General features: G+C 40.4%; 1 long non-coding RNA gene across 1 annotated transcript in view; it reads right to left on the reverse strand.

Moving 5' to 3' along the window:
• LOC116669539 (uncharacterized) overlaps nucleotides 1-12,008 on the reverse strand; it is a 14,982-nt gene extending 2,974 nt beyond the window's left edge. Inside the window, exons 1-2 of the long non-coding RNA XR_004326793.1 lie at nucleotides 11,998-12,008; nucleotides 10,365-10,370 (exon numbers count right to left, since the gene is read on the reverse strand). This is a non-coding gene — a long non-coding RNA (uncharacterized LOC116669539). The remainder of the gene's footprint in view (nucleotides 1-10,364; nucleotides 10,371-11,997) is intronic.
• Nucleotides 12,009-12,460: the final 452 nt, after the last annotated feature.

Below are 12,460 nucleotides of genomic sequence, written 5' to 3' on the forward strand. Positions count from 1 at the left end.
AGTTAGCATCAAACACAACAAAGGCTGTTACTTGAATGGCGTTTTGAGCTAACGTTAGCAATCAAACAGCCATAGCTAAATAGCTTTAAATGATTTCCTGTTATTGTTTGTAATGAGTAAAGTTTATTATTTTATGGCTTTTGCAAATTTCACTATGACACGTTATGCCGTAAATCGTTTAAATCTGAGCAAGTGCGACTCAAATCTGAACTTGACTAACATCGGGGAGTGACACACATGGTGGGGATCAAAGCTAGTGGCTTTTTTATTTACCGTGAACTCACCGTCTTACCTGTGTGAACTCCTGCCTGCTTTAGTCTACTGAAGACACGTAGGCGAGCGTGCACGGTGGTCACTAAGATACGCCGATGTGGCTGTTTCTTGATATTTTGTTTTCATCTCTGTTTTGAACCCGCCTCCAAACAGGAGTTAAACCAATCAATTTGCTTGACATTCATGTTGGCATAACGCACTTCGGCTGCGTAGGCAGTATTAAAAGATTCTCTGTAACTAACAATTGCACCAACGATTCAAACCGGTACACACTTCCTGTCACCTAAAGAGGCATGGTCTTGTTTTGTGTGAACTGTAGTGAACGTCATATTTTTCTTTTGCTAACATTAGAGATTTACACAGATATAGATACACATATATAGCATTACGAAAATGAATTGTATGTGGCGTTCGCCAACGTTGGTTAATGTTCACTTAGCTGTGTTTTCAGGTCTCGCGAGACTTTGTTAGACAGACACAGGCCTCGAACAGAGTACATTTTCCTCCTGATGTGTTTTGTCTGAAAAATGCCATTATAGCTTCACAATGTTCTGGAGATAGGCGTGGCGTGGGACGAATGAGTCCAATATTTACTTTGGTGTCTATGTGGCAAAAAGAATCGGTCGAAATCTGTGTTCTCATTCACTTCACCTTTCACATTGGAATCCAAACACATCCCAAGGTTTCACTTCCAAACTGTCTCTGCAGTGGTGTTGTAGGGGCGTTTCGGATGCAGAGGACACCGCTACCTGTCTGAAAGCACCTACAATGGACACTCTTCTGTTTTCTTATTTGTGCATATTCTTCAAGGTTGTGAGTCAGCCACACATTGGTTGGTTCAACTGGCTCTTTAGTGATGATACAGCTGCTTATCTCTGTTGTATTTGTCTTGTTCTATTAGTTTGTCTCCCTCAAAGTGAATGATTAATGATCCGTCTCTTGCCTCTCTCACATTTCTCAGAAAAGGCGTAAAAACTGTATGAAATATAACAACAGTGTTTGAAATAAGTCAAGGACACACCAACTGCGCGCGCGCACACACACACACACACACACACACACACACACACACACACACACCCCACAGCACACACACTTTCCTACTGAATGCTAAAGACCATTTGTATGAAAAGGAGGAAAGAATAAAAAAATGTTTTCAGTAGCTGGAAAGTTATCAACTCCTCAGTTGGAGGGCTACACACACATACACACACACACACACACACACACACACTGTGAGTCTTGCTCCACTACCAACACAAATAATGTCAGAAAAAAAATCATGTTAGTAAAAATGGAGCGCAGACTGCCAAGGCCACAGTCCTCCCTTTTATCACAATAAATCATAGCACGAAGTTGGAAGTGTGTGGTGTGTGTGTATGTATGTGTGTGTGTGTGTGTGTGTGTGTGTGTGTTTGTGTGTGTTTTTCTGGGCGGCTATCTAAGCGCTGCCCTTGTTTTTCATCCCACTTATAAAGGTCAAAGCCCTGGGGAGTCCTTATATCACCCCCTGATATTAGTGCGTGTCTGTGCATGTGTACAATGTGTTTTTACTAATATGATTTGTCTGAAAAGTACAGTTCCCTACTTTAGTGAAAGCTGGTGCGTGTTTTTGTATTTTTCCAAGTTAATTTTGTTATGATTACACAGGCTAAAGGGCTGAACTCGGTCTCTGCGGCAGTAAATGTGTATGTATTCATTAGGAATTAGTGAATGGAGGAATGCAGTTATTCTAAGTATTATTTATACATTTAGTAAATGTCACTGTGTGTGCTTGTTTGTGTCAATGATTTGCAGAGATTTTAAAATAAATAGAAAAAGAAATTTGATACAACAAAAAAAATCAAAAAAGGAACTAAAGGTCAAAACATATAGGTAGTGTGTCCATATGTGGCCTGTATTTTTTTTTTTTTTAATCTTCTACCTTCAGCCGTACAGTTGTATTTAAAGCTACTTCATCAATACTTTTATATCATCAGTAAAACAAAAGAGGATTTCTACTGTTAAAGTTGTTGCTTGTTGTAACCCCCCCCCCCCCCCCGAAATTTATCACCCAATTCTTCAGCTGATTTGTGGACATTAGATTATTCATGGATCCCTGGATATCTTTTTCCACTTCAAAACTGTCTATTTGGCATATGTTGGAATATGTTGCATTGAGTGATCATGCATCTATTTTAGCACACTGAAAACATATTTTTCATACAAATGTGACCATAATTATTTGTAAAGTTTTGACCCCACATCATTCGTTAACACCTGGGGATGGGGCTAGAAGGGGGCATGGGGTGGCAATGAAATATGATTGGCTCCCTTTCCCAATCCATTGGGCTAGAGTACTGTCACTTGGCTGCCTGGTCTGCTAATCTTCCCAGTCTTTGTCACATGACCATATAATGTTTACATGACAACTATCCAAAATTCTGCTACTATATTTTTTTGTGAAGAAAACAAGTGAATGTGATTTGTTTAATTAACCAGAATTACATTATGATGTTCTATCCTATCCACTATTTCAAAGCAGATTTTTTTTTTTTTTTTTTTGCTGTATTGGGATAAAATACCCCCCACCCCACCCTGCTCCTGATTATTGGTCCAACCTGTGCCACCCCACTTAAAAATACCCAGATTCGCTCCTGTGGATACCTACCAGGGTCAGATCTCTGTACTGGGACTGCTCTCAGTTGGAAGTCCACATCCAGCTGTCCCCAGGATAAAACCTACAAGGTTTTCAAGTCATTGTCTCTAACAGCTCAGTGAAACGACCCCTTTAGGCGATGTAAGTGGAAGACCAGGGTTTTCATTATATTTTAAGAGTCACCCCTGTTATGTTTTTACAGCCCGCTATGCTACAATATAGTCTTTCTCCACAGTGAGTGAATGGGAGCCATATGGGAAAAGCAGCACTGTACCTGCGCTGCTATTTTAGTCACACAGACAGGGTATTGTACTGTAAGGATGGAGAGAAAAGAAAGAGGAGGTTATAAAAGAGAGGGAGGAAAGAAATAAGGTGGATATAAAAGGGATGTAGTGAAGAAAGAGAGAGGAAGTTGTGAGAACCGGGATGAAAAAGAATGATTATGGGGGAGAGGCAGAGGAGAACGGTGAGTAGAGAGAAATAAATAAAAAGAACAAAGGAGTAGGACACTGGGGTGAAAGGAGAGAAAGGATGGGGAGAAATAAAAAGATGGAGGGGGAAGGGACATGGGACAGATGATGAGACTTTGGGTACCTAGAAGCATGATGAACATGACACCTAAACAAGTCATTTAGCATCCCTTTGTGGTCATTTTGTGAGAGCTTTTCATCTATTTTTGGTCATCTTGCCTTTCTATCTGATCGTTTTGGGTCTTTTTGGGGTTGTTTTACATCTATATTCTATTTTATAAATGAAATTTCCCCTTGCTAAATTAATAATCTTATTTTTAGTAGTTTGGCACCTTCTTGTTTTTTTGAGGTCGTTTTACATCTTTCTCATTGTTTTGCATCTATTTCAAGTAGTTTTGCAGGAATGCAAAGACCACCCTGTATTCATGGTGGCCTTTGCATTCCTTTTTAGGCTTTTTGTGTTTCTTCGGCCGTTTTGTCTCTTTGGGGTTGTTTTGGTTTTTGTCTGCAGTCGTTAAGTGAATGTTTTTGGTAGGTCCTTCGACCGGTCCCTCGTTTTGCATCTTTGTAGACATTTTAGTGTCTCTTTATAATCATTTTGGGTTGTTTTGAAGGTATTTTGTGTGTGGTCATTGGGTGTCCCTCTGTGATCATTTTTGTGCTCTACTTTTAGCATCATGTTGTGAGTCAGGGCCCCTGACACTATGGCAGAGGTGGAAAGTAACGAATTACAGTTACTTAAGTTACTGTAATTGATTCGTTTTTTTGTGTGCTTTCACTTTTAAAATCAGTTATTGTAGTATTTTACTTTGCTACATTTGATATCCCATCTGTAACGGAGTAAAAAAACAGAAAAAAAACATTCTTTAACGTTGTTTTAGCAAAGTATCTGTCGACAAACTAAAATCAAATTGAAGGCGCTTTGTGTCCTTATCAGATTCGTAAAAGACTGCGGTTTAATTAAATAAGTATGTTAATAATAAATGGAATTTATATGCCGTTTTTCACAGACTCAAAAGGCGCTTTACAGGGGAGTTAGATAACAAAGAAAAACAAAACAAAACAAATAAGAAAACAAGCGGGAGTGAGGCGGGACTGGAAGATTTTGAGGGACTCAGAGGTGCGGATCGTTGTCATCGACGTAACAGTGAAAGTCCAGGTTGTAGCGGCGGGGTATCTGACCAAGGGGTAGGATGTAGATGATGAAGATGAGGGGGGCCGAGTACGGAGCCTTGGGGAATGCCTTATGTGACTGTGGCTGTGGTAAAGGTGGGGTTATGGAGAGAGATGAAGTTGGATCTGTTGGAGAAGTATGCGCGGAGTGCAGTACCTTTTGCTACCAAGGTCTTTGAGTCTGGTTAGCAGGATGTTATGGCTCACGGTGCCGAAGGCTGCAGTCAGGTTGAGAGTACAATTAGTATGAAATAAAACGTTTATAAAAAATTATATCTCCCCGGACTGTTATTAAGTAGAATATTTTGCACTCGTTCCCCCATTGGCCTGGGTAGGCCTGTTCAGTAATCCATTTATTGTCAACAAAAAGGGAAAGGGAGCGAGGAGGAATACAAAAAAAACAATTAAAAGACATGTAAGCAGGGAGAAAACTGGAGGAAAGAAGGATTTGATACAAGAGAAAATAAGGAAAGAGGATGGTGGGAGTAGGAGTGAAAGAGAATGCTTAAAAGAAAAAGGAGAGAACAGTAGAGACAGGAGAGGAGGTAAAATGATGGTGAAGATGAAAAATGGAATGCAAAGAAGAGTAACAGCCAACAAAACCAAAGAGGAGAATGAGGAAAGGAAAGAGCAGCTATAACTTAAAAAATGAAAAATCGGAGGAAAGGAACATCATGAGTCAGGAATTACACCTGCCATGTCAAAGTTGAAAGAAAATGTCTTCCACCTTGGCCTGTGCCGCTGCCTGTCACCGGTTACCCCTCTCACAGATTGGACATGCGCGTCTCGTGCATGTGATCTGCACTGTCTTGAAGTCTTTGTCCTAATGTCACACAATGTGACCCGGCTAAACATGGGATCAAAAGCTTGAACATGAAGGCCAGTCCACATCCATGTCTGCAGACTCGAGGGCGAGGGCCAAGGATTTGGTGAAGTCGTGGCGCAGCTGTGCGACACATGTGCAACACATGCATGAATTGAAACACACCACAGAGAAGCGAGAGTAGGAAGAGACTGTAAGAAACGGAAGGAGGAAAAAAAACGTAGTGGAAAAAGTCAAGGTGGAACCCTGCGGTAGCGTGTTTTTTTAAAATCAATTTTAGAGGAAAGACGTAAAAACGGCGAGGAACTTTGACAAAATGTTTGAGAAACATTACTGACGCATGATTGGACGGGGAGACACCCACAAACCTAAAATACCTTTATAAAAGTCCCTCATTGCTTCCACGAAAACAGGACGACAATAATGGAAACACACACATACACGCTTTATGCAGTGACGCACACAGTGACACAGATCACAGATACACATAATAACATGCAGTGAGGCGTGCATAAATAATTTCTAATGTGCACATACTCACCCTCGAGTGGTACTTGCTGGCAGTTATGTACAAGTTGTAATGTTGGTTTGGATGCACTCCGCAAGCTCCTGCGTTTTCAATCTTGGTTGATTAATGTTAACAGACTGACGGCCTCGTCTCTGTGGAGAAAATAGTGACAACTGACTTGAGTTTGTTGTCCAGACAGAACTGGACCAGATCACAGCAGAGGAACGTGAAACTGTAGGTGCAAGATGAAAACGTTATTAGCCCAAAACGGACAAATGATGAAACACTTTGATCATCTTTTATAAATGAAGTTCTAACTGCAATTTCAGGTGGGTTTTTTTCTTCCATCTTGACAAGTACATTTTATAAGTGTACACGGCACAAACTGTCACAATTAAACCCAGAGATCTTCAACAGGGGAGGATCAGAAGACCCCAAGGGAGTCCTCAGAGTTAGTTTGAGAATGTTTCTTTTTTTTTTCAAATAAAATGTCTGAAAATACATTTAATAAAAACACATTGAGATGATTTCCCTTCGAAAGAAGAAGGTGTCCAGCAGTGACATCAGCTCAGAACTGGCAGAAACCAGTGGGACCAGGTACACCCACCTACTGTCAAAAGTCTGGCCAGAAGTGGTCTTCATGGAAGAGTAGCAGCCAAAAAGCCATACCTCCGACATGGAAACAGGGCAAAGCAACTCAACTATGCACGAAAACATAGGAACTGGGGAGCAGAGACACGGCAGCAGGTGCTCTGGACCGAGGAGTCCAAAATTTGAAATATTTGGCTGTAGCAGAAGGCAGTTTGTTGGCCGAAGGGCTGGAGAGCGCTACAATATCGAGTGTCTGCAACAGTGAAGCATGGTGGAGGTTCCTTGTAAGTCCGGGGTTGCATTTCTGCAAATGGAGTTGGAGATTTGGTCAGGATCAATGGTGTTCTCAATGCTGAGAAATACAGGCAGATACTTACCCATCATGCAATACCATCAGGGAGGCATAGGATTGACATTTATTCTGCAGAAGGAACCCAAAACATACAGCCAAGGTCATTAAGAACTATCTTCAGTGTAAAGAAGAACAAGAAGTCCTGGAGGTGATGGCTTGGCCCCCCCTCCCCCACAGAGCCCTGATCTCAACATCATGGAGTGTGTCTGGGATTACATGACGAGACAGAAGGATTTGAGGAAGCCTACACCCACAAAAGATCTGTGGTTAGTTCTCCAAGATGTTTGGAACAACCTACCAGCCGAGTTCCTTCATTAACTGTGTGTACCGGGAAGAATTGATGGAATCTTGAAGGCAAAAGGTGGTCACACCAAACATTGATTTGATTTAGATTCCGCTTCTGTTCATTCACTGCATTTTGTTAGTTGATGAAAATAAACTATTAACACTTCCATTTTTTTGAAAGCATTCTTACAGCATTTTTTCATACTTAAAACCTTTGCACAGTGTTATCTATCTATCTATCTATCTATCTATCTATCTATCTATCTATCTATCTATCTATCTATCTATCTATCTATCTATCTATCTATCTATCTATCTATCTATCTATTTATTGAGATTAAACTCTCATTTCCAATGACTAGATGGATGCCATATAAATTTACAATACATGTATAGATACAAAATAATGAACATACTAATATTTAATATACAGTTACAATACACAGTACAAGCATAAAACAATTACAGAATGTTGAACAACTCAAAGTGCACATGTAAATTCAGAATGTATGGACTCATAAAGAATGTGTGTGTGTCTGTGTGTGTGGTGGTCAGGAGAGCATGATGGAAAGAAGAGGAGGCGGAAAAAAAGGGATAGCTCGTTTATTCCTCTACTTTTCTGCTTTTGTTTGAAGAACACATGCACACGATCCTCCTTCAATTTTAGAGAGAGAGAGAGAGAGAGAGAGAGAGAGAGAGAGAGAGAGAGAGAGAGTCTGTGCTGTGTTTCCCCCAAGGTTAGGGCAACATTTTATATCATGACTTTATTACGTGAACCTTTTGAGTCTCAGCTCAAGCATGGTTGGAGCAGATGGCCAATCAGAAGGCCAATGTAATTGTTGCAATTACATTATAAGAATGTATCATTTAGAAGTTGCATTTAGTATTATTACGTGATTTTATTTGGTTATAGTAAATTGCTGTTATTTTCAAGTCCCCCTGCAAAGCCCGTTGGATGCTCTTGCGAGAGACAGTCAGCAAGCTTACGGCAAGATGAACAATTTAATGCTTGGATAAAAAAAAAAATGTTAGGCCTTTATTTTGACAGGATGGCTGACATGCAGCGAAGGGCCGCGGGTCGGAGTAAAACTCGAAATCTGACATAACATTATAAATATGACAGGAAATACAGAAACGCATAACACTTCCACTTAAACAAGGTGACAGAGTGTCAACGTTAATGTATAACTGTACAAAACTAGATGGGGTCCTTCTCACTCTGAGGCTTGTGGGGAAATGTAGTTTTTCTTTCATTTTAGTTCCTTCAGCTCCCTGCTGAATTATATAAAAAAGCAAACAATTCCTCAATCTTTCCAGCCCCACAGTAACACGTTCAAAGATTGCAGCTTTATCATGAATATGGCTTTCATTTTGTTTAAATAAAATAAAAAGGAATTCATAAACTTAGCTCAAAAGAAATCAACAACAAGACTGTTTTATTAAAACATTGGCACACAAGAGAAGCGTGTAGTTGTGAAAGCACACAAAGCACGATGAATGAAAATGATACCGCTGTCGTGTGTCCAGACGCTGTGGCAAAATACCCCGATTTGAATAATATAAAGATGGTAATCAGAAAAAGATTTTAATATAATGAGAAAAAGATATCAATAAGAGATGAAAAAGCAGCATGTTTTCTGCGTTGAGCCTTGCCCTGGTGTTGAACTTTGGGTCTGTGCGTGATTATGAGAAGAGAGAAGAATGCGGTTCACTAACAACACCAGCCCCGAGGATGGTGCCTTCCCAGGCTGTAAAACACATTTTGGTTCTGTTCGCGCACACACACGCACAAGCACACACGCGCACACACACACACACACACACACCATCATAGAGACGGACGCCCCACTGGTTTCAAACACAACAGCTGTCGAAGTGTGAAACCTGATAAAAGCTGCAGAGGCTGAAGCGTCGGCCCAGCAGAGGGGTTGTCCAACTTTTGATAATAAGGTGATACTTTACTGATCCAGCAGAGGTCAGAGGTCAGAGTTAAGCTGTGGAGCAGCAACCCCTGGAGCTGAAAGAGATTTAGTAACTTGCTCTCTAATGCTTCGCTAATCAATATTCTTTTATATGAACACTAAATCAGAAGACTTGACGGGAGAAATCTACACCCTGCAGTACAGCAATGTTAGTGGGCAGTATTTAAAAGGTCTTACTGAAGGTAACATTAAAAGGGATAGTTTGGATCTTTTGAAGTGTGGTTGTTTGAGCCACTGCTTCATACTCAGTGTGTTAGCTACAGTAGATGGCGTTCTGCACTCCCCCAGGTTGGAGAAAAAGACAGGAGTACCAACATGGAGGCTAAGCAATGTACTGCTAGGGAAAGGGACAGCTGTGAAACATGTTTTTAAGACCTACAAACATCTATATCAGTTCAAGTGTATGCTATATTTAGAATATTTTCACCTTTTTATCTTGCTATCAGGCAGTCCTTTTACGACGGGGAACTGAAGCCGTTATGGTGAGGGTTTAGGATTTAGTTAACCCCTAACCCCAAAGTGGGAGAAAAGGGGATAAAGTCTGATACAAATTCATGATAAAGGAATTGTGGTAACATGGGGCCTAATTTTGAAAAATATATTAGAAATGTGGGAACGTAGGGCTGTGGAAAGACAGGCTCGCTCCCTAACAATTGAGGCTCTCTTCAAACTGACACCAGACTACCTCGTCAAAAAAACTTAAGTTTACCCCACAGAAAACATCAGTTCCCTGTTTTCTAAGCTCTGATGAAACCACCGTACGCTACCTGCTCAGCACAACACAGCAGACGAAGTTAGCGGCTAAGAAAGTGGAACTTTCAGCACCTGAACAGCCACAAATTTCACATTCAGATGTTCATCAGGTGGAAGGAAGTGTTTTGTTGACAATAGTGAAACATGGATTAGGAGTACGGCAAAGAAGAAACGTCAGGAATCGATATGAATATGATTTTAAATTCATTGTGCCCCGTAGCGGCCAAATATTGATTATGCAGCTTAAAGTACAAATTTGAAGTACTTCATTTTTTTATTTTTACACCTCTACATTGGAGTGGGAAATGTACTTTTTTACCCGAGCACATACTGCAATGGCTGCAGTGACTTTACAGATGCATATTTTTCATTCAACATACAGAAAGTTCATACATGTGTGATTCATTGTTGCAGTTTGAACCACCTATCAGAACATGAATTAATCCCAGTGCCATTTTGGACCATTACACCTACATTCTATAATACATGATTCAGTGTATCGCTTTCTATTTTGACACACTACTGACAAAACATCCTGGGGGGGGGAGGGGGGGATGATTTTTGCAGACTCAAAAAAAAAATCCTATAAATAATTTGAAATACACAGATGTTACTTGCAACTCAAAAGAAGATTCCTGTGTCAAACCAAAACAACAAAATCAAAATGAACCAGAACCAGAACCCGAACCAGAGTCAGTTCTTTTGTGAGCCGTGTTTATTATCGTGACACTCAAGCGAAAATGTGAAAATCGATGACACCATCTTTTTTTATTTTTTTATTTTACTGTTGATCGCTCCATTTACAGCTGTGAACTCTGGTCCTAGCGTTTAAAGTCTTAAGAGCAGAACATAACATCATGGTCATTAAGACTAATGATCTATAAATAAGATTGACATTTATTACCGTGCGCAATATGTGAATATTTTTAATGCATTATCAGAAACGATATCCCCCATAAACAAGCAATATAAAAAGCCTGTCTCCTAAAACGTGTTCTTAAGATCTTTCCCAGTTTATATCTGGTGACGCCATGCGCCAAGAGTCAGAGAGAGCCGGGCGCCGCTGGGCAGTATTGACCTGAGGGGAAAGTGGAATTCATCAACGAGGACTAAGTGGAGGCTCGGGGTCAGATCCTGAGTCTGAGAGTCTGCTTTTATTATTCAGTGTTTGATATTTACGAGATAAATTGATCTCAAGGCGGAGAGAGCGGGGGAACTAGTTGGTGTAATTTACAGCTCATCAGGGGTCACGGGGCCATTGGGACATGATGATATCATACAAATAACCAGGGTGTGAGATTTCACTTTTAGTTACTTAAATTTATCTAAAGATAACAATACAAAAATATTTCATAATGATCAAATGCAAACCGTAGGTCTGAAGAAATACTATGGACAAGAAAGAAAGAAAATTGACAATTTTCAGGCAGGTAAGCAATATAACTAACACTTTTTCCTATTCAAGATGCCTTTCCCTGTTTTCATTTGGTTTTAAAATACGGACGGGTAGACAGCGGAGAGACATTGCCGTTCACACTTGGGGTGGGGGGTGTTTTTTTGATAACGCACAACAAAAGAAAACATGCAAAAATTAAATTCCCCTTCCGATACCATAGATATAGTGCCACTCGGCCAGCCATGCCAAAACACGTAATGCACTTCCATATCCAATGGAAAATGGTAAAATAGTAAAAATGAAATACAACAGTGTGTTCAAGGGAGAGAGCAAGTCAATCGAGATCAAACCAGAACAAGCTGAGAGAGAAGAAATATATTCAGACGAGTTCGTGGACAGAAAAATGGATAGCAACTGTCAGCTTTTCCAAACAGACAGATCCTGCTCCTCAGTTCATCATTAGAACACACACGCGCAGACACACACGCACACACACACACTCTGCAGGGGTCTTGATATACGAGGTTGCGGTCATGTGCTCAGCTTGTGGTCGCCGCCGGTGACGACTGACTCACAGACCACGATGATGTCATATCTGTCTGACTTGATTGTGTGTGTGTGTGTGTGTGTGTGTGTGTGTGTGTGTGTGTGTGTGTGTGTGTGTGTGTGTGATAGTTATAAAATCCAACTGACCTCAGCTTTACAGTAAATCTCTTCCATTTTCTTTTTGTTCTTTAGTTCTCCATTTTTTACCATAAAGATGAGACCTGATGCCACAAACGCATTTACTGGCAGTGAAAGGACGGTTGTTAACATACATGGGGAATTACCCAGGATTACCCCGGCCGCCATTACTGAAGGCACGAGAAGAAGACGCCACCATATTTAATAATGGAAATTATGATGGGTTTTAGGGAAAAGGAATAGGAAGACCAAGATTTATTACCTTCCATTTTAATAATTGAATAATAAGTCAGGATACAGGGACGATGTTCAATATATTGTGGCCATGGGATGATGGATACGTCTGATGAATATTGTTTTTAAGCCACCAAGCTGGATGAATGATGTCGGGAAGTTGGAGCTTTTGATCTGGGATTTGCTGAATTTTAAGTTCAAGTTTTTAAGCACCCTCTTCAAAAAAAGCAACGGCTTTCTTTATAGAAAGCTGCAGGCCATGAGATAATTATACTCAACATCATGTTGTCCTTTTTAA

The sequence above is a fragment of the Etheostoma spectabile genome, chromosome 19, assembly GCF_008692095.1.
Source record: "Etheostoma spectabile isolate EspeVRDwgs_2016 chromosome 19, UIUC_Espe_1.0, whole genome shotgun sequence".
NCBI lineage: Eukaryota > Metazoa > Chordata > Actinopteri > Perciformes > Percidae > Etheostoma > Etheostoma spectabile.